The sequence below is a fragment of the Struthio camelus genome, chromosome W, assembly GCF_040807025.1.
Source record: "Struthio camelus isolate bStrCam1 chromosome W, bStrCam1.hap1, whole genome shotgun sequence".
NCBI lineage: Eukaryota > Metazoa > Chordata > Aves > Struthioniformes > Struthionidae > Struthio > Struthio camelus.
The window spans coordinates 7,756,314-7,778,249 of record NC_090981.1 but is presented as its reverse complement, the minus strand read 5'-3'; the positions used below and the strand labels follow the sequence as shown (position 1 = coordinate 7,778,249).

General features: G+C 43.4%; 1 long non-coding RNA gene across 2 annotated transcripts; it reads right to left on the bottom strand.

Annotated features, from left to right (window-relative positions):
* Window positions 1–6,772: 6,772 nt before the first annotated feature.
* LOC138064316 (uncharacterized) lies at window positions 6,773–20,445 on the bottom strand. Of its 2 annotated transcripts, XR_011137576.1 has the most exons (4): window positions 13,546–20,445; window positions 11,265–12,630; window positions 10,981–11,048; window positions 6,773–9,156 (listed from the first exon to the last, which is right to left on the bottom strand). It is a non-coding gene; the product is annotated as an uncharacterized lncRNA (long non-coding RNA). The 2 variants fall into 2 exon arrangements; XR_011137575.1 differs by having other exon boundaries at window positions 11,265–20,445.
* Between the last annotated feature and the right edge of the window lie 1,491 nt (window positions 20,446–21,936).

The window sequence follows — 21,936 nt, the reverse complement described above, 5'->3', positions numbered from 1 at the left end:
ATTATATATATCTCTTGATATTAAGCAATGAGTGTTCAGATGTTTATATAGAGAACTTCATGCTGTTGGATCATCAGCCAAAGTAACAACTTCTTAAAGCAGAGAAGAAGGCAAAGTAATTGGGGTGACCTTTATTAGTGTCTTGCCACACCCACTGCTCTGGACAAGGGCTATGAGAAAGTTTACCCTGAAACAATGTTTCATTATGAGGTTGCTATGGGCACTGGTATACAATGGTGTAGCAAACACAAATAAGGGCTAAACTTTCCAGGAGGCCCTTTTTCAGAGAAAAGTCTCAGTTGTTTAGGAAATGTTGAATCTTTATGAGGTCAATTTTTGCAGTGGTAACAGTCAAATTATTCTGTGCTATAATGAAGTAGTAGTATCTTTAGATGCATTATGAGTCCTTCGGTTATTTTATTTATATATATACTATAAGCAATTCAGGTTTCCATTCTACTCAGATTTTGCCTTGGTGATGTCACATGCATAGGTCATAAGTCAGTTAGCTAGGGAGTCAGTCTGAGTAGTATGCTTCAACATAGTGAGCAGTTCTAGGAAATAAATAAATAGTCTCAGCTGGAATGAAATAAAGTAAAACCATGGGAGTTAAGATCCTTTCAAGATCAAGATTTAAAAAAAAAGGCTTTCAAGGCAAAAAAAGCCCTGCTCAGATGAAATCCTTTGACAGATCAAGACCATGTTCAGGAGGGAATTTGGAATATAAATTTGGAATTTTGAATCTATTCTCAGATATGAGCTGAGAAGTGTTTAAGATCAACACTTTACTTGTAAGATTTTAGTATGCTTTTTGTATTAGTCCAGATACAGAGACTTGTTGAACAGCCTCAAGCAGTGCAGAACTAATTACCTGACATCAAAGATGCTGCTTATTTGGAAGTGGATAAAAGTCAACATGAGCTACCTGAGCAACATGATTGTATTCTGGGAAGTAAGCAGAGCATGACTGAGGCTGAGCTGTTCTTTATGCAAAGCCTGTCATATATCCTAGAGGAAATTGCTAATGTACCTTAACTCTTAAGCAAGGCACTAAGTAGTCTAACTTTTATCATAAAATTTAGAAACAAATAAATTTATGAAATACCAGAAAGTCATATTTCTTTCCTCATACAGCTAAAAGAAGTTAGGAGTCACAGAATCACAGAATGGTTGAGGTTGGAAGGGACCTCTGGAGATCATCTAGTCTCTAGACCAGAGACCCCCCTGCTCAAGCAGGGTCACCTAGAGCACATTGACCAGGATCACGTCCAGGAGGGTTTTGAATATCTCCAGGGAAGGAGACTCCACAACCTCTCTGGGCAACCTGGTCCACTGTTCAGTCACCCTCACAGGAAAGAAGTTTTTTCTCATATTCAGATGGACCTTCCTGTGTTTCAGTTTGTGCCTGTTGCCTCTTGTCCTGTCCCTGGGCACCACGGAGAAGAGGCTGGCCTCATCCTCTGGACACTCCCCCTTCAGATACTTGTACACGTTGATCAGATCCCCTCTCAGTCATCTCTTCTCCAGGCTGAACAGGCCCAGCTCCCTCAGCCTTTCTTCATAGGAGCTGCTCCAGTCCCCTCATCATCTTTGTAGCCCTCCACTGGACTCTCTCCAGGAGTGCCATGTCTCTCTTGTACTGGGGAGCCCAGCACTGGACACAGGACTCCAGGTGAGGCCTCCCCAGGGCTGAGTAGAGGGGCAGGATCACCTCCCTCGACCTGCTGGCAACACTCTGCCTAATGCACCCCAGGATACCCTTGGCCTTCTTGGCCACAAGGGCACACTGCTGGCTCATGTTTAACTTGTCCACCAGGACTCCCAGGTCCCTCTCTGCAGAGCTACTTTCCAGCAGGTCAGCCCACAGCCTGTACTGGTGCATGGGATTATTCCTGCCTAGGTGCAGGACCCTGCACTTGCCTTTGTTGAACTTCAGGAGGTTCCTCTCTGCCCAGCTCTCCAGCCTGTCCAGGTCCCTCTGAATGGCAGCACAGTCTTCTGGTGTGTTAGCCACTCCTCCCAGTTTAGTATCATCAGCAAACTTGCTGAGGGTGCACTCTGTGCCTTCATCCAGGTCATCGATGAATACATTGAACAAGACTGGACCCAGGACTGACCCCTGGGGGACACCACTAGCTACAGGCCTCCAACTTGACTCTGCACCATTCACCACAACCCTCTGAGCTCTGCCATCCAGCCAGGTCTCAATCCACCTCACTGTCCACTCATCCAACCCACACTTCCTGAGCTTACCTAGGAGGATGTGATGGGAGACAGTGTCAAAAGCCTTGCTGAAGTCCAGGGAGACAACATCCACTGCTCTGCCCTCATCTCCCCAGCCAGTCATTCCGTCATAGAAGGCTATCAGATTGGTCAAGCATGATTTCCCCTTGGTGAATCCATGCTGACTACTCCTGATCACCTTCTTGTCCTCCACATGCTTAGTGATGACCTCCAGGAGGAGCTGTTCCATCACCTTCCCAGGGAGGGAGGTGAGGCTGACAGGCCTGTAGTTCTCTGGCTCCTCCTTCTTGCCCTTTTTGAAGGCTGGCGTGACCTTGGCTTTCTCCCAGTCCTCAGGCACCTCTCCTGATCTCCAGGACCTTTCAAAGGTGATGGAGAGTGGCCTAGCAATAACATCCACCAGCTGCCTCAGCACTCGTGGGTGCATCCCATCGGGGCCCATGGATTTGTGGATGTCAAGTTTGGACAAAAGATCTCTAACCTGATCCTCCTCAACCAAGGGAGAGTCTTCCTTTCTCCAGCCTTCCTCTCTTGTCCCCAGGGTCTGGGGTTCCTGAGGGCTGGTCTTAGCAGTGAAGACTGAAGCAGAGAAGGCATTCAGTATCTCTGCCTTCTCTGTATCCTTCATCACCAGGGTCCCTGCCCCATTCAGCAGCGGGCCCACATTTTCCCCAGTCTTCCTTTTGCTATTGATGTATTTGAAGAACCCCTTCTTGCTGTCCTTGACATTCCTTGCCAAATTCCAAATGGGCCTTGGCCTTCCCTGTCGCATCCCTGCATACTCTGACAACATCCCTATAATCCACGGTGAGGTGGATTGAGACCTGGCTGGATGGCAGAGCTCAGAGGGTTGTGGTGAATGGCGCAGAGTCAAGTTGGAGGCCTGTAGCTAGTGGTGTCCCCCAGGGGTCAGTCCTGGGTCCAGTCTTGTTCAATGTATTCATCGATGACCTGGAGGAAGGGACAGAGTGCCCCCTCAGCAAGTTTGCTGATGATACTAAACTGGGAGGAGTGGCTGAGACACCAGAAGACTGTGCTGCCATTCAGAGGGACCTGGACAGGCTGGAGAGCTGGGCGGAGAGGAACCTCATGGAGTTCAACCAAGGCAAGTGCAGGGTCCTGCACCTGGGGAGGAATAACCCCATGCACCAGGACAGGCTGGGGGTTGACCTGCTGGAAAGCAGCTCTGCAGAGAAGGACCTGGGAGTCCTGGTGGACAACAAGTTGACCATGAGCCAGCAGTGTGCCCTTGTGGCCAAGAAGGCCAAGGGTATCCTGGGCTGCATTAGGCAGAGTGTTGCCAGCAGGTCGAGGGAGGTGATCCTGCCCCTCTACTCAGCCCTGGGGAGGCCTCACCTGGAGTCCTGTGTCCAGTGCTGGGCTCCCCAGTACAAGAGAGACATGGCACTACTGGAGAGAGTCCAGCGGAGGGCTACAAAGATGATGAGGGGACTGTAGCATCTCTCCTATGAAGAAAGGCTGAGGGAGCTGGGCCTGTTCAGCCTGGAGAAGAGACGACTGAGAGGGGATCTGATCAATGTGTACAAGTATCTGAAGGGGGAGTGTCAAGAGGATGAGGCCAGCCTCTTCTCCGTGGTGCCCAGGGACAGGACAAGAGGCAACAGGCACAAACTGAAACACAGGAAGGTCCATCTGAATATGAGGAGAAACTTCTTTCCTGTGAGGGTGACTGAGCACTGGCACAGGTTGCCCAGAGAGGTAGTGGAGTCTCCTTCCCTGGAGCTATTCAAAACCCGCCTGGATGTGATCCTGGGAAATATGCTCTAGGTGACCCTGCTTGACAGGGGGTTTGGACTAGATGATCTCCAGAGGTCCCTTCCAACCTAAACCATTCTGTGATTCTGTGATTCCTCCCAAGTGGCCTGTCCCCTTTTCCACATTCTGTAGACTTCCTTCTTCTGTTGGAGTTTTGCCAGGAGCTCCTTGCTCATCCATGCAGGTCTCCTGCCCACTTTGCTGGACTTCTTACTCAGAGGGATGCACGCATCTTGAGCCTGGAGGAAGCAATGCTTGAATATTAACCAGCTCTCCTGGACCCCTCTTCCTTCTAGGGCCCTACCCCATGGGATTCCCCTAGGGAGGTCCCTGAAGAGGCCAAAGTCTGCTCTCCTGAAGTCCACGGTTGCAATCCTACTTATTGCCCTGCTCCCTCCTCCCAGGATCCTGAACTCTACAATCTCATGGTCACTGCAGCCAAGACTGCCCCCAACCTTCACATCTCCAACCAGACCTTATTTGTTTGTTAGTACAAGGTCTAGCAGCACACCTCTCCTCGTTGGCTTCTCCACCACCTGGGTCAAAAAGTTATCCTCAAGGCTCTGCAGGAACCTCCTGGACTGTTTGTGCCTAGCTGTGCTGTCTTCCCAGCAGATGTCAGGGCAGTTCAAGTCCCCCATGAGAACCAGGGCCTGTGATCATGAGGCTACTTCCAGCTGTCTGTAGAAGGCCTCATCTACTTCCTCTTCCTGATCAGGTGGCCTGCAGTAAACCCCCACCACAGTGTCACCCATGTTAGCCTGCCCTTTAATCCTTACCCATAGGCTCTCAACTTGCTCTTCATCCACCCCCAGGCAGAGCTCCATACATTCCAGTTGCTCCCTCACATAAAGGGCAACTCCACCACCTCGCCTTCCTGGCCTGTCTTTCCTAAAAAGCACATAGCCATCCCTGACAGCATTCCAGTCAGGTGAGCTATCCCACCATGTCTCTGTAACTGCAACGAGATCATGGCCCTGCGGCCACACACAGATCTCTAGTTCTTCCTGCTTATTCCCATGCTGCGTGCATTGGTGTACAGGCACTTCAGAGAGCCAATCGAGCATGCAGACTTCTCAGGAGAGGTGCAAGAGTCCCATGCACACTTCACCAGCTGCGTGCACCTGCTGGAGGCATCCTGACTCGAGTGGTGTTTTACTGACTACCCTGTCTCTATGCCACTCCCCTTCCCCCATCTCTCCCAGTTTAAAGCCCTCCTTACCAGGCTGGCCAGCCTGTTGGCAAAGACATGTGTACCCTGCTTGGTGAGGTGGATCCCATCTCTCTCCATCAGCTGTTGATCTTCAAACAGGGTCCCATGGTCATAGAAACCAAAATCCAGTTGTGAACACCAGTGGCGCAGCCAGTTGTTAACTTGGAAAACCCATCTACTCCTCCTCCCATCCTTCCCCCTCACAGGCAGGATTGAGGAGAAAATGACCTGGGCTCCCAGACCCTTGACCACCATTCCCAGAGCTCTGAAGTCCTGTTTGATGGTATCCAATTTGCCCTTGGTGTCATTAGTGCCCACATGGAAGAGCAGCAGAGGGTAGTAGTCTGATGCATGGACAAGCCTTGGCAGTCTTTCCATGACATCTCGTATTCAAGCCCCTGGCAGGCAGCAGACCTCTCTAGACAAGAGGTCAGGTCAGCAGAGAGGTGCCTCTGTCCCCTGCAGCAGGGAGTCACCCACAACAATCACTCACTGCTGCTTCCAGGTGTTCCTGCATGGCACAGGGTCTGGCAGGCCAGTTGCCTCCCTTGGAGCCATGCCCAGCTCCTCCTCAGCTTGGAGGGCACTAAACTTGTTCTTCAAAGGCAAATCTTGAGGAGGAGCAAGAGCCTTTCTCCTTCTATGAAAAGTGAGCAGTTTCCAGCCCTCTTCGACAGCGTTATGATGTACCATTACACACAGCACAGAGCCCTCCAGCAACTCTGCTGCAGTGGGGGGCGGGGACTCCTGGAGCTGCACAGTCTCTGAGAATACCCTGTCCGTCTCCTGCTCATCTTCTCAGATGCTACACAGCCTACTGACTTCCTCCCATAACTCCTTTACCTGATGACACAACTGGTCAACCACAGCACACCTTCCACAGGAGAGCTGTCTGTCAGCCCAGGCCTCACAGAGAGGCCCCAGGCACTCCCTGCAGCCTGACACCTGTAGAGCTGCCTCTGCTGTCAGAGGGTCTGTCTGGGTTGAAGCCTCAGACACAGCTGATGCAGCAACTCCAGCAGCCACTGGGGAACATGCTCTGCAGCATGTCATGACCATGCCTGGGGAAAGCACACACTACTATGAGAAATGAAGGTGCCTTCTGCACAAACTATTCTTTCTGTTCACTGCCTCTGTTGGCTGTGCTCTAGGCCTGGCTCTTATATAGGCCCCTGCCTAGCAGAGACTCACAAGGGTGCTTGACCCACCCAATCAGGAGCCACCTGAAACAAAAGCCCCAACTCCCTCTGACCAGGGCAGCCCAGAGAGCTCGTTAGCAGCAGCCCCACCTAGCTAGAGCTTCCCAGGAGAAGTCAAGGCCCCCTGCAGTTGTCCTTGCCTAGCTCTCCCTTCCTGCTAGCAGCAAGCACTGTCTAGTTCCTCGGGGGTCCCCAGAAAGCCTCCTCAACTTCCAACAAGGTCCACAAAAGGCCTGAGCAGAGCCCAGACACTGCTGCACAAACTGCTGCCTCTGTTCACAGTAGCGCTTTCAACAAAGACAGGAGTGAGTGTAAAATTATGTGAGCAAGAAACCTGTCTGGTGGTTTTGTTCCAACAGTGTTAAAGGAAACATAGCTTTGTGAACATCCTATGTGAATAAACAGTATTGTAAAATGAAATAACTGGTTTTAGCATAGATTCTCCTTCTAAAAGAAATAACCTGGCAAGAATCCAAGAGATGTCAAAATCCACTGTAGCATCTAAACATCTTGCAGAGGAACCAGTATTCAGCAGAACTGCATATTTTTTAAAATCCTTGAAATTATTTTTGTAGTTGCCATGGATGTGCCCTGTATTAGAAATGTGTGTTTTGAAAAGCAAGAAAAAATGTTTTTCCAAACAGTTTTACATTTGCTTACAGAATGGACAGAAATACAGGAGTTCTCACCTCTTATTTCTCTGGCAATTGTATGTTTCAGTACCTGGTATCACTTGGATATGTGGGAGCTTTTATGTGTTTTTACTTCATAAAAATTGTGAAAATCTTTTTCAATGAATGTTTTAAGATTAAGTTATTTAATGTTTTGATGGTTAATTGATAAAATTTATCTGAATTTCCAGCATTTGCACCTATTCTCACAAAAAAGATTCTCTAAATATACTAGAATTATATCTCTTGGTTGGTTGGCACTGTGTAATGTGGTGCTGTGATAAGGAGTTCAGGAGCTAGAAGCAGTATAGCTGCATCAGCACAGCTCTGCCCTGTGCTAATTAGCCTGGATGCAGCATCGTGCTGATGTAGTTATACAGCTTTTTGGAACCTAAGCTAATATTGTTGCATCATAATGTGGTGTTCCAGTTCATTAAGAGCTATTTCAGCTATTTCTCTACCATGGTGCAGCATTCCCTGGTGTAGATATGCTCACAATGACTTTGCACTAGGAATGATTTTGGAAAGTTTTCCATAAGCATCAGCACTAGGCTGAAGACACTGGGAACCTTAGGGTAAACAAGGTTGCTGTTGCTGCAGTTGTTTCTCAATCCCATGTTAATCAGACTTGCAGTAAACAGGTAGACTTGTAAAATAATTTAGTCATATTCCTTGAGGCTAAACTTCACAGGAGAAGAGGAAAGTTTTTAGAAAATGATGCTGTAATAGATGAGCCTATCTATAGTTTAGGGTTTCTTTGTTTCATAGAATCACAGAGTGGTTTAGATTGGAAGGCACCTCTGGAGATCATCTAGTCCAACCCCCCTGCTCAAAGCAGCATCAAATAGACCAGGTTGCTCAGGGTCGTGCCCAGTCAGGTTTTGAATATCTCCAATAAATTGAATTTCTTGTATTTCAGTTTTTGCCCACTGCCTCTTGTCCTATCACTGGATACCACTGAGAAGAGTCTGGCTCAGTCTTCTTTACTCCCTCCCATCAGATATTTATACACATTGATCAGGTCCCCCTGAGCCTTCTCTTCTTGAGGCTGAACAGTCCCAGCAACCCTCAGCCTCTCCTCATTATGACAGATCTTCCAGTGCGTTAATCATGGGACTTCAGTCCCCTTCATGGCACCTCGCTATTCTTCTTTGTCTGAGGAACAGACAACTGTTTGCTGGAGATTTTATTTTTTATGTTTTAAACATTAAACATTTTATTTTTTGTTTTAAACAGATTTGAGTTCTGGAAAACACTGTTAAATATTTTTTGCTAACTAATATTTTTTATCCCACTTTCCCTTGCAGGAGTTTGTTATGATTCATTAGCTGTGATGATATTTTCCCTATGATTTGGTTGTGGGTTTATCATTTCTGGCATTTACATACCTAAATTACCATAATTTCTAATGGAAACAATTAACATAATTACAGCAAATTAACACTGGGTATATGCTGTGCTTCCTGAAGTCCCACTGAAGTCTCAGTGTAGGTAAAGGTTGCAGAATCTGCCCTTGTTAGCTGTGTTCTGTATTCTCTTCTTCGGGTGACAGAAATAGTGAGTAGATCAGCCTTGAAATCCAGTTGTGAGTATTTCAGGATTTACTTTGTCACTTGGTAATATAGACATTCCACAGACCTGAAGGGGTTTTCCCTGCAATTTCTACTTTATGACAGAGAATTTTTATTCAAAGTTAAACCAAGGGGAATAGAAGTGGACCGAAGGGCGAAATTTTGCCTTGGTAGAAGCCTGCATAAGATGCAGCAAAGGGCACAGATCCAATAGTTTGCTTGTTTTTCCCTTGCTAATTGTAGAATATTTCATTGTTTCCTCTCATTGGTTTGCAGGATTGGCAGGGAGGTGAGAACCACCCTTGTTTTTCAGCCATTTTCTAGCAGGTGGAACAAGTGTCCTTTACTTTCATGTACACCTTCACTTTATCTTTCCTTGCTGTCTCTCCAGTGTAGCTCCATCAGACTATGCTGTTGTCCAGTTTTGTGTTTGTAAGTCAGGAAGTTGGCGGCAAAACCAGGAATAGAATCCAGAATACTTCCTACAAAACAGTATTGATTGGATTTCCAATTTTATACCTCTTATGAACTTAATCACATAGTATTTTTTCCTTTATTTTGACTAGGACTGGTACTGGCTAGCTGTCATACCATTACCTGATCTACCCATATGCCCTTTTAGAATGCTGACATAGCATCTCACCCTTCTTAAGACATTTTCTCATGGTTGAAAGTTTTAAAAAAAAGATTGTCTTCTGCCATATGATCTCTTTAGCCAACTCTTTTAGGATGGGAATCTCAGGTTTGCTGATTTTAAGAGGCTTATATCCAGCAAATGTTTTCAAATATAATCCTCAGTTCTTAATGACCTGGAAATCATCTTCTGTTGTACAAGTAAACCATCTGTATTCTTTTCAAATACAGAACAGATATATGCATTGAACATTTTTGCCTTTCATGCAATATTAGTTTGCTATCTCTATCTGGAAATGAGCTTATGCCACTGGCATTTTTTTCTGGTGTTGCTAATATACTTGAAACATGTTTGTCTTGCTGGCCTTACACCTGACAATATGGATTTATTTCAGGAGTCTTCACCTTCTCTCATCCTTTTCCTGCACTTTATAATTTCAATTTTGTTACCATTTCCTCCTTTTAACATGAATTAAATCCTTTTTTAATTTCTAATCGCTACCTCTAAGTGCGATTCTCTATTGTTTAAACAAAGGTGATTGGAATTATGAAGTTCTGCCAAATGCAACACTTCTTAGAACTTCAAATTTTCATTAGTTGTTCTCTCTGAACATTATTCTTCCCAGTTAATTTTTCTTATAATTTTCTGCATTGGGAAATTTAGCCCTTTTGAATAACCAATTATGTATAATTACTTGTTGAGACTGTCTTCTGTCTTCCCAAATTGAATACAAGTGTGTCACAATAACTCATCCTTAAGCAACCACTAATTTCCAGGCTAGGAGTTAATTCATCTTTATTCATTTTAATGAGATACAAAATAGAAGTATTTACTATGTTGTGCAACACCTTTGCCTTAGTAAATTACCATCCACAACATTAATAAACGTGATGACTTAGTACTCATTGCATGAGTTGCACCTAAGTTCACCTAAGCTGAAGTCTCCCCGAAATCCCACAATTTAATTTTCACCCATTACATAGAAGGTTTTAAAGAATGAGTTATTTTGTTGTCTAGTTTGAGCTGGAGCTAACATGATAGTTTTCCACTTAATGCATATTTTTTGATTCCATAAGGGAGAATGTGGAGAATTCTTCACATTTAATAATGAATTTGAAGAGGGGTTGCACTGCTTGCTGGTACTAGTATCCTGCATTAGAAAAGGGAGCTGTTACTTTGCTGTACCGTCATTTAAATAAATCATTAAATTCACTGCTAGACATACGTGAGACTCTGCTCCTAGGAAACCTAGGGTCAAACTGTTTCCGTAACAGCTTGGTGACCCAGATGGGACCCTAGGCAACCACCGTCAGACCCTCTCATCTCCAAACATCCAACTGCCGGCAGCGGGTGAGTTCACCTGGGAACCTTTGGAGCGAGAGGCGCCGACGGGTGAGTGTTAAACTTCCTTGAGCAGATTCTATAAGATAGGTTCGAGTCCAGACATCAGGGTGGGTTCGAGTCCCTCCCTTGTTGCGACCGCGCGGCAGAGCGTGCAGCCTGAGGAGCATAAGGCGCACGGGTGCGCAGCCTGATTAACGTAAGGCGCACATAACCGATTGACTATGGGAAATATACCCAGCATAAAAAAGGGGACGCCCTTGGCCGAGGTTTTGGAAAATTGGGAAAAGATAGACGGTACAGTAGGATTATCCAGAAAGCGCGCAATTACCTTATGTCAGGAAGATTGGCCATGTTGAACCAGTTGAGGGGTTTGGGCAGAAGAAGGATCCTTCGATTCTGAAAAATTAACTATGCTATGAATTATGTTGGAAGATGAAAAGCCTCACCAAATGGAGTATTGGTATGTGTGGGACAATCGGACATGGGACCGCCAGCACCCGAGCAAAAAGAAGAGGGGAACCCCGCGAAGAGTGACTCTCGCCGTAGCAGACGCGAGTACCCCGAGGAATGCACCCGCAGCGACCGCTCCACCCTATACCCCTTCGCTCTCACCTCCTGAAGATTTATCTGTCGCTCACTCTCCCTCTTTCTCCTACTTCTACTCTACCAGCTGCTGGACTCTATCCTATGACTTCTAATGTTTTACCTAAGCCGGCAGCATTACAGCCGGGCGTCGCAGGGGGAGCTCACCCACCCCTTCCAGTGCTGCTTGTATTTACTAACCAACCCCGGAGCCCGAGTGATTCAGCATTGTGGGGAAGCAAAATGCCCAGGTTGAGGGAAGACGCGGAAAGGTGCGCTCAGCTATTTTCTAATATATGCACCGGGCAGTAATATCACCAATTATTTACGGAGGCATGGAGTGAACCCGAGTCCCTGCTCAGAAGAATGGGCTCGTGGCAATTAGCACAATTGGGAAGCTGTTGAAGAATACCTGAAAGTGGCTAGGAGCCACACAGCAGATAGAAAAGGGAAAGGCATTATCTGCAAGGTGCCAGGTACCTGTTTAGAAGCTGCATATCAAGAAAGGGAGAATAGGAATAGAAAGGAGCAGGACCTAAAGAAAGAAATGGAAGGTAGAAAGGCAACTGAGTTGTTACTGTCTTTGAAAACTGAACAGCTGCAGAATACAATGACAGACTAGGTGATAACGACCCCGCAGGCAACTCCCTGCATGGGCAGAATTAACGCACGGCATCGTTGACCACAGCCGTGAAATGGGCTGGGACGACCCAACAGCTGAAAAACCGAACCTGAAGCCCCGGGGAAGAGATCGTAGGGTGAGATCGGTGATACAGGCACCCCCCCACAGGGAACAGAAACTTAGTCAAAGGGAAATAAGCCTCAAGCCCCGCGAACAGAATCTCGAGAACGGAGAGATGGATTGTGGAGGAAAGCCTTAGCCCTAGGCATTCCCCGAGCCGCGATCCGAGGTCGGCCTACTGGCGTTATCTCGAGTCTGACTGAAGCATCCCAGAAACGAGATAACGGCGAAAGGAGGGAGCGTACTTTGACTCCTCCAGTGCCAGCTCTCAGAGAGAGACAACCCCTTCCTCCCCCTTAGGGAGGAATTGCAGAGCATGAAGGAAACAAAAACAAAACAAAACCAAACGAGCAATGCCCGGAAGGCAATCGGGTCTGCCTGTCCGGCAAGGGGAGGCTTATCAGTGGATAAGTGATAATGGCCCGTATACCTTGATCCCAGTTGGTCCTCACCGACAATGGGTGAAGTTTTAATAGATACGGGAGCACAAATTTCAATACTAACACAACAAGACGCCGAGAAGCTGGGTGTGCGACCCGGACGGCAGAGAGTTAAAATTACCGGTGTGAAGGGAGCGAGCGTTGCGTGCCAAACTGCCAAGGGTCAATTCATGGCTCCCGGGCGAGAGGCGCATGTCGACTACTCGCTTTGCAGCTAAAGAAAGATCACAATGAAAATATTTTAGGTTTCGATGTTTTAAACGGACGAACCTGGCGCCTGCCGGATGGCAGCGTGTGGTCCTTCGGCTCAAACGTCGACCCCAACCCCGGTAGGAATAGGGAGGCTCTAGTGCGTGTCCTTCGCAGAGCCCCGCGCTCCCTGATTCAAAAGTTACTAACGGACGGCAATAGCCGATCTCTGCTGCGGCATGGAATGGAACTTCTGAAGTCAGAGCTGATTTGGAGAAACGACAAATCATCTCCAGAACCCACTCCCCATATAACTCCGCTGTCTGGCCAGTTCGGAAACCAGACGGGAAGTGGCGTTTGGGAATTAGTTATCAGGGCTCCATTAACAGCTGCTGTACCAAATATTGCAAGCTTAACTGCTATATTGCAAGCAGCTGCACACCCATGGATGGCGGCGCTAGACGTGAAGGATATGATCTCTATGGTCCCCTTGCAGGAGGAGGATAAAGAGAAGTTCGTTTTCACTTGGAAGGGAATACAATATACCTTTAACAGACCCCCACAAGGAGGGGGACAAACATTCACCCACGATTGCTCATGCTGCACTTGCTGAACTTTTACAGACAGTCCCACTCCCTCCAGATGTGAAACTGCACCAATATATAGATGATATGCTGATCGGAGGAACTTCCCCGGAGGAAGTGGGGGGAAGCGGCAGCGGCAGTGTGGCAAGCACTACAGAAAGCAGAAATTGAGGTTCCACCTGAAAATTGTCAGGGACCAAGTAGGGGAGTAAAATTTTTAGGTACTTGGTGGAGAGCAGGCAGTGCAGTGACTCCTCCAGACACCTCAAGAAAAATCCAGGAGCTGCAAATGCCCCAATCAAGGAAGGAGTTACAACAGTTAATGGGAACTTTAGGATATCGGAGGAAGCACGTACCTGGATTTTCTATTAGTGCTCGCCCATGATATTCACTCTTACGGAAAGGCAAACCCTGGGAGTGGAAATTAGAACACAAAGAGGCGGTCAAAACTCGAACTGAAGAAATTAAAAACATATCAGTCATTGGGACCAGTACGCCCCCGTGACCCTACTATAGCCGAATGGGGTTTCGCCGAGCATGCTACTTGCCGTAACCTGTTCCAAACTGGCCCCGATCGACCAAAAAGACCTTTATTATTTAGCTCTACCACATTTAAGGAAACAGAACAATGATATTCTGAATGGGAAAAAGGACTTTTATCTTTAGCCCGAGCAGTTAAACAAGTTGAGAAATACACCAGGGACAACCTGTGCAAACTAGAGGACTATTTAATTTGCTAGAAGCAGTCCTAAAGGGGACTGCTCCCCTAGAAGGGGTTGCACAAAAACCCGCTATCAGACAACGGTATGCCTACCTAACAGGAGTGCAGAAAATATGCAATTAACTGAAGGACATGCTAAGTTTTCCAAACTCCAGATGCCCATAGGTACAGACCCCTTAGCATTACAACAACCTTTTAAACCTTCACCAATTCTGAATGCACTGCCCCTCACTGAGGATACAGCAACAGAAAATATTTGGTTCACTGGTGCCTCAGCCAAAAGGATATACGGTAAATGGCAATACAAGGCTGCTGCATTAGATATTACCACTGGCAAACAAGTAATAGAAGAAGGTGAAGGCAGTGCACAAGTAGGAGAATTAAGAGGAGTCGTTTTGGCAGCACAGAATGGAGCAAAAATCATATGGGTAGACTCTCATGCTGTGTGGGCCGGTGCCACGCAATGGCTCTGTCAGTGGGAAACCTTGAATTGGGAAACAAATAGATCTCCACTTTGGGGAAAACAAGATTGGCAACTATTACTAAATATAGCCCGAAAAACACCATTCAAGATGGGATGGGTGAAAGCTCTGTGCTTGTGTATATTGGAAAAGGATGTGTTTGTGTATGAGAACCCTCTGTGATTTTGTATTTGTAGATAACATAACTGTAGATGCTAGCAATCACTCAAATATTTGTGTTTGTAACTACTGAAATTATGGGATGCGACTTTAATTATTCAGCTCCTGTTAGGTCTCATCAATTCTAACAATCTAATTATACACTAATTCGAGATTTATTGCCCACCCCCATCGGAATGAATCTCACATTGGTGAAAAACCTGCTACGACATGATGACCTGTGTCAACTGCTGAAGCGCATCTGAAACAACAGACAAAAAAAAAAACCCTAATCACCGTTCAGGGTCACCAACGGCAACGGGAATTTTTAATCTTACGCTTCACCCTGTAGCAATATTATGCACTTTGACATTGTTATGTTTACTGCTTATAATCATCCTATACCTCCGTGTGTGGTGGTTATCGTGAAAAACACCAGCCCTGCTGTTATATACTGAATTAGTATGTTCTGATTAGTAAACTCTGAGGTCTATTTATACTGTGAAGGCAAGAGGCACCTGTACAGCCGCTTCGTGAGGTTGATGGTTTGACTATAGTCGGGAGGGAAGGTGGCAGGACCTTCGCCCTCCCCTTTCCCAAGTGATCAGCAATAACCTCAACACATACAAACGACTGATAGTAAATCACTAGCAAAAGGCCTGGGTGAGAAGTCCTTGCTTGAGAGCAAACGAGGAACTTCCTCCTAAAATTCAAAAAGTACGTGACTCCCAAACATGCACCGTGGCTAGATCACATCTAGTTTGACTAATGGCACAAATCATCGACGGAGTATAAACAGACCTCGCTCGGGACAGCCATTTGAACTCTCCTGAGGAACAGCGGGCCTGTACCCCGGGATCTCCCCTCGAGTTGGGACATCTCTTAAAATCGAAAGATCCCTCTCACTCCACAGATGAGGGTAAAAACTATTGCTTAGTCTGAGACAAACTTTAAAAAAGAAAAAGCGCTTCACATTCTCCTCTAGGTAGTAAATAACTATGTACATAGCTTAAAAGATACAAAAACTCGGCCTCAGTTTAATCACTTATGTGTATATCTAGCAGGTATGCTCCTAAAAAACAAAGGGAGGACTGTTAGAAAAGGGAGCTAATTCAGCTCTCGCCCAGCTTAGCACTAGTGCCTAAAGTAGACCAAGCCTGCAGGCCGCAGGACTGAATTGCAAATGAGCTCGAGAGACATTGCTGAGGATGCGACTGCAAACCCAGCTCGAACCAGCCCTCAAGGATACAGCACACAATGGCCAGAGGTAACCGTCAACCTCCGGATAAGATACAGCACACAATGGCCAGAGGTAACTAACGGTCAACCTTCGGATAAGAGAAGGCACTGTGAAACAGGAACATAGCAACCGTCCCGGGACGTAGACGTGAACCAATCAAAAGGAAAGAGACCACCGACTCAGTAAAGAAGATTGGAAGAGACCGTCACTGGCAGGCGGGGAAGTTTGACTGTAAGGAGTATAATTACCCCAGAATGTCTTTGTTCGGTGTCCCTCCCCGGAGGCACCCAGCTCGAGCTGTTACTTTGCTGTACCGTCATTTAAATAAATAATTAAATTCACTGCTAGATGTACGTGAGACTCTGCTCCTCGGAATCACAGAATCGCAGAATCACAGAATGGTTGAGGCTGGAAGGGCCCTCTGGAGATCATCTAGTCCAACCTCCCTGTTCAAGCAGGGTCACCTAGAGCATATTTCCCAGGATCACATCCAGACGGGTTTTGAATATCTCCAGCGAAGGAGACTCCACTACCTCTCTGGGCAACCTGGGAAACCTAGGGTCAGACTGTTTCCATAACATCCTGTGTCACTAGTTTTGGCAAGTCAGAAATTTTTGTTCTTAAGTGGAATTACAGGCCAATAGTTAGATCAGAACTATTGATCTGCACTAATTACTGGTTATTTTTTGACCTAACTCATCACAAATCCTTTACTTTACAAGATGAACTCTTGAATGCCAAACACAGCAGATTTGAGATTGTAAATTCTGTTTTGGCTTGCAAAACAGAATTTGCCTTGCCTGATTTTCATTCCCAACAGCAGGGAAGAACTATTGGTGTCTTCAGAAATTGACCTTTCTGTTCACAGAAAACCACTTATAAGGTAAAGCAATGTACCCAGTGTACTGATGTTTATAATTTGGCTTTATGAGTGTCTGAAGCTTTTGGCTATGTCAATAGCAGTATTATGTTTAATAGAAATAAATTATTTGATGTGTTATAGCGAGTAGTGAACATCAGAATATAATAAATATGCAGAAGAAAAAATGTTCTTTCATTGGTAATAGAGTTGTTAAACTTTATTTCCAAACAGCAGTGTGTAACTATGGAGTAATGTTTTTTTGTCAAGTGGTAACACTACACCAAATGGCAATAAAACTTGTAAAGAATTTTTAATTAATGGAGGACATAGAGGAAATGTATGTGATTGAATTTTCTTGTTTGTTTGAGGAGCCCTGGCCTTTGCTTATGAAGTAATCAAAGTTCATCTTCAGTTCATGTTGTATTTTAATGGTGGATTTATTAATAGAAAGAACACACTGTGGTTATATATTTTGGAATACAATTCTTTAAATGAAGTCTTTTAAATAAATTATTTTCATCCTATTACATCATCTAAACAGTGGAATAGGAATATGTTTTTATTTCTCTGTGTGTATCATGGTAACCTGACTTTCTTTTTGCAGGGAGACAGATTCATATTGCAGATTGCCATTACTTGAATGATGAGTGACTGATCAGTTTAGGGCTCCATCATCCTCAGCATTTCACTCTTTACCATTGCCATGATGAAATGCAGGAGCTTACTGATAAGGGATTAAAGCAGTTCTTTCATCACTGCAAAGAATCTCTTAAGGTAATGCAAGTTTTGGGGGGACAAATTTCTTTTTTCAGAAATGTGATATGGCTTCTGTGCCAATACATTTCAGTTTTTTTTTTTTTTAAATGTGTCAATTTTTACTCTGCTACAAGTACATTCCAGGGAGGATATATTCCATTTAAAGGTCTGACCGTTTTTTTTAACCAAATTTTAACATGATTAAAAATATCATACATATTGTGATGAGAATTGTCTCTTTGTTTCCTTGTGCTCCTCCATTTGTTTTATTTACCTGTTGCCTCACATCTCAATACTTAAATTTAAGCTTTTTTTGATAGGCATGTTCTTTTGTATTTTGTACAGTATCTGAAAGAGTGGTGGTTAGATCCTAGGAATTCCTGATAGATGTTACAGTGCAATAAAATACTTGATAGTAGTTATAAATACTACTCAGATATAAGAAAGATATACTCTTATTCTTAGTGCACTATATAATGATAATGAACAATTGTACAGAAGTTTACCTTTTCAAAGTAGTGTCCTAGTCAATCAATTACTGTTACCCCTATTTTACAGAAACTGAGAAAACTCACATAAAGAAGATCTAGCTCTGTCAGGCATATATGAATGAAATTAAGCACTTATATCACACATTTATTATAGAAATGTATAGTTCTTAACATGCAAATATCTTGTCAATATAATGAATTTTAACTTACATTGTCAAAAATGACATATTAATATAAACATACTTTCTAATCATATTTTAATTTTGTCAGTAAATGCTACTTCCTAATTTATGAAGGCCTAGGAAGTGAATTTAATATAGACCTTCATACGAATATATAAAGATCCACGTACATTTTTGAATAAATAATGTTTTTAAAGCATTGGGACTCTATGGCAAGATAAGATTTTTATTAGGCAAGCATCTCAAATCAACCTTTCTTAGCAATAGAAAGATGGCTAGATTTCTGATCTGTTGATTTAGTAAAGCTCTGTTTTTACTGAACTGAAATAATGACAGTTCTTTGTATCACATGTTAAACTTTCAAAGAAGATTGCAGACATTAATTAACTAACTTTGCACCACTCCTGTTAAGATACATAATTCTTATCTTGGTTTTATAGCTGAGACAAAGAATAATTAACTGGATGCATGAGGCTAACCACTGGGATAGCTTTTTCTCTTACTTGCACCTTTTATATAGCAATGAAATTGAGTGTTCCTGATTCATACCATTATAAATGTGAGGAGATCCAGTTCCAAATAATTAATGACAACACAAGGATTTTAATGCTAATAAAACCTCCTCATTTGAAGAACATTCAAAGAGCCCAGAGTCAGGGAGTGGAACTAATAAATCTTTCTCATTAACACAAGTGAAAGTGCACTGAAGAAGCTATAATAAAGCTCTGAACTGAGGTTTGTATAAACCCTTTACCCCTCTGGTAAATGCAACCAGTGTAAGTGCAATTAACTTAGGGTACATCTAACAGGGTTCAGATGTCTAGCTGCATGATCTGCCACTATGCTCAATTAGCTATACATCCTAAAGATAAGTCTGCATAAGTCTATGTTATTGCAGTAAGATGCACTTCTCCGAACTCTATTTTGTCACAGTTCTATTTTCATCTGCCTGTGAACTATTTTAAATAGCATGGGTATTTGCACATTATAATGCTGTGGTTTCAGTGTATAACTTGTATTTGCAATTGATTGCACTCAGAAAGTGAGAGACAGGATTAATGATTCTTTTAAACTTTTCATTTTACAAATTTGGTTAAGAAATATTGCCTATGCTGCTTTGCACCTGTCTGCTTGGCCCTGTATCAAAGAATAAAACACCTCTATTCAAAGTTCCACTGCTGTGAAAAGTTTGCAGTGCAATTAAAAAAAAAACCCACATCCTGGAGCTGAAGTTGGTAAGATAAATAGTGAGCAAAGTCCTACTTTATACTGTGTTTTTACACAGGAAAAGATTACATTCCACAGTGAGATAGAGCTTAGAAAGTTTCAATTTGCCTTTATTGATCACTGGTTATTTATATTAGAATTTCTTTATTCTGAAAAATGAAATTGCAGTAATTTACATTTCGTTCCCATTCACTTTCTAAGTACATTGGGATAATTCTGATGGTTTTCTCTTTGCTTTTCTTTTATAGATAGTCAGGATTAAGGCAGCCTAGGTTCATCATGAAAGCTATTCAGAAGTGAATCTGTATATGACATTGAACTGTAGGAAAAAAGCCTTATGTTTGGACAAGGCAGTAGCGTCTTGAATGACTAATGCATGCTCCTATAGGCAGGAAGCTACAGACAACAGCTTTTGTCAGCCCATTTTATCCCCAGAGAAGGTTCAAACTGGGTACTGAATGGGTGTATTTACATTTCCAATCTGTGCAGTACAAAGGCAGAAGGACTGGGGGTTATTCAGCATGACCTGTTAGGCCTCTAGGACCATATGGCTACACCACACATTTACCAGCAGTAAAGTTCATGTTATTTGACAGTCCTAGGCAAGCACTGTATGCCTGTACCTAATAGATGATGCAAAACATCTTTTGTGTTACCAAGTCAATATTTTGCATATATGTTTGCAGTTAGGCAAGTAGTTTGTATATAATAGGTACCATGAATTAAATTTATGTACGCATTTAGCTCTGTAGACTGTTATGTATTTATTCCTGTCCTATTTTTACGTGAAGGAGAAAGTTCTTCCTCACTACCTCTAGTGAGGTAGATCTAGTGATTAGATAACTCTAATTGAAGATATTAAATGAACGAGAGCTTTGCTTTTCTTCGAAAATATTACTAAGCTCTTGTTCTCCCTTAGGCTTCCATTCAGAGCAGTGATTCTTGCTATGACATCCAACTAGCACCTAGAAATCTCACCTGTGAAAAGTCATGAGTCTTTTCCCCTGATAATCTTAAAACCAATCATATCATATGATTGTCATCACTACTGTATAATAGCTTTGATCACCCATAGATTACAAAAACTCCTTGAAGGCCATTATACAGTGATGAAATTGATATAATGCTCAACTCAACATCAGAAGGTAATGATTTTTCAACAGAAAAAAATAGAAAAGAAAAATAAAAAAATCCAATGCCATGGCTTCATATTACTAAGAAAATAAATGGTCAGTGGCTCATTGTCTTTGTTGTTTTATTGAAGTCAGTTAATTACATGCTCAAATTAACTAAATGTGCATAATGTAAAATTGGGGGGCTTGCATCTATCAGGGCTTCTCAGAGAACTATCTTAAAACTGGAAGATGACATAGAGAATGGAATATTTTGAAATATATATTATTAGGAACTGTTTTGTGCAATTTGTGTATATGTTTCTGTATTTACAAGACAGTTGCATACTTCCAGAAGTGTTGTAACTAGCGAGTTGTATCTTAGTTATAAGAAGTCATTCTACATAAGCAGTAATGAGAGGAAGATTAAGGAAAAATAATATTCTATTCAGTGGACTAGGAAAGCTATTGACAGGTAACAGGAAACAAGGAAAATATTTGCCTTTTTATTTTTTTTTGCATAAGTTAACTACAGTCAGCTGGATAAAATCATTGATAAAAGAGACAAATGGGTAGGTTCTCAATATCTTATAGGGAAGGAACAGGTTAGAGAATACTTATATAACTTAGATATTTGCAAATGATTGGGTCTCCTGCACTTCCTCCTGGGATACTTAAAGAACTAGCATATGAAACCTCAGCCATTAGCATTTATTATTGTGGTGGAAGAGGTATTGGAAGACTGGAAAAGGATGTAAGTGCTTATCTTTTAAAGAGAGGAAAAAGAAGGAAATCATGAATTTTAGCATGGTAAGATTAACCTCCATTCCTGGAAAAGTTTTGGGATAAATAATCAAAACTCATTACTAACCTAGAAGAAAATAAGAAAAAGGTAATAGCTACCTCGTTCCTATCAGTCTAATCCCTTTCTGCAATAAAGTAATGGGCCTTGCACAGTAGAGAGAAACAGTAGATAGCAAATATCTGAACTCTGGTAAGGCTTTTGGCACTGATTTCCATGTTGTTCTCACAAGCAGTCAAGGGAAATATGCTGTATGTAAAAATACATAAGTGAATGAAAAATTGTTTGAAATCTATTTTGAGAGTAGGTAGAAATGATTTGCTTTCAGTATTGAAAGTGTGTGTGGAGCTGTTCCAGTTTTACTCTGTCCTTCGTCCACTACTGTTCAGAGAGTTTTCAGTGATGATGATGATCCATATGATGAAGCAGAGAGTTTGCTCTTTACATTTGCAGATGACACCAAACTGAGAGGCTATGCCAGTGCTTTGGCAGTCAGGAGTAGATGACAAACTTGAGCATGTGTCAGCAATGTCATGCTGCTGCAAAAAGGCAAGCAATGTGTTTGGTTGTATAAATGGAAAAATAGCATGCAATGCATATGAATGAATCTTCCACTCAACTCAGCAGTGATAAGGTTTCCACTTGGAATACTGTGTCTAGTTTTATACATTGCACTTGGGGTGATGTGGAATGATTGAAGAGTCCACAGGAGAGCAATGAGTGAAGAAACCAGA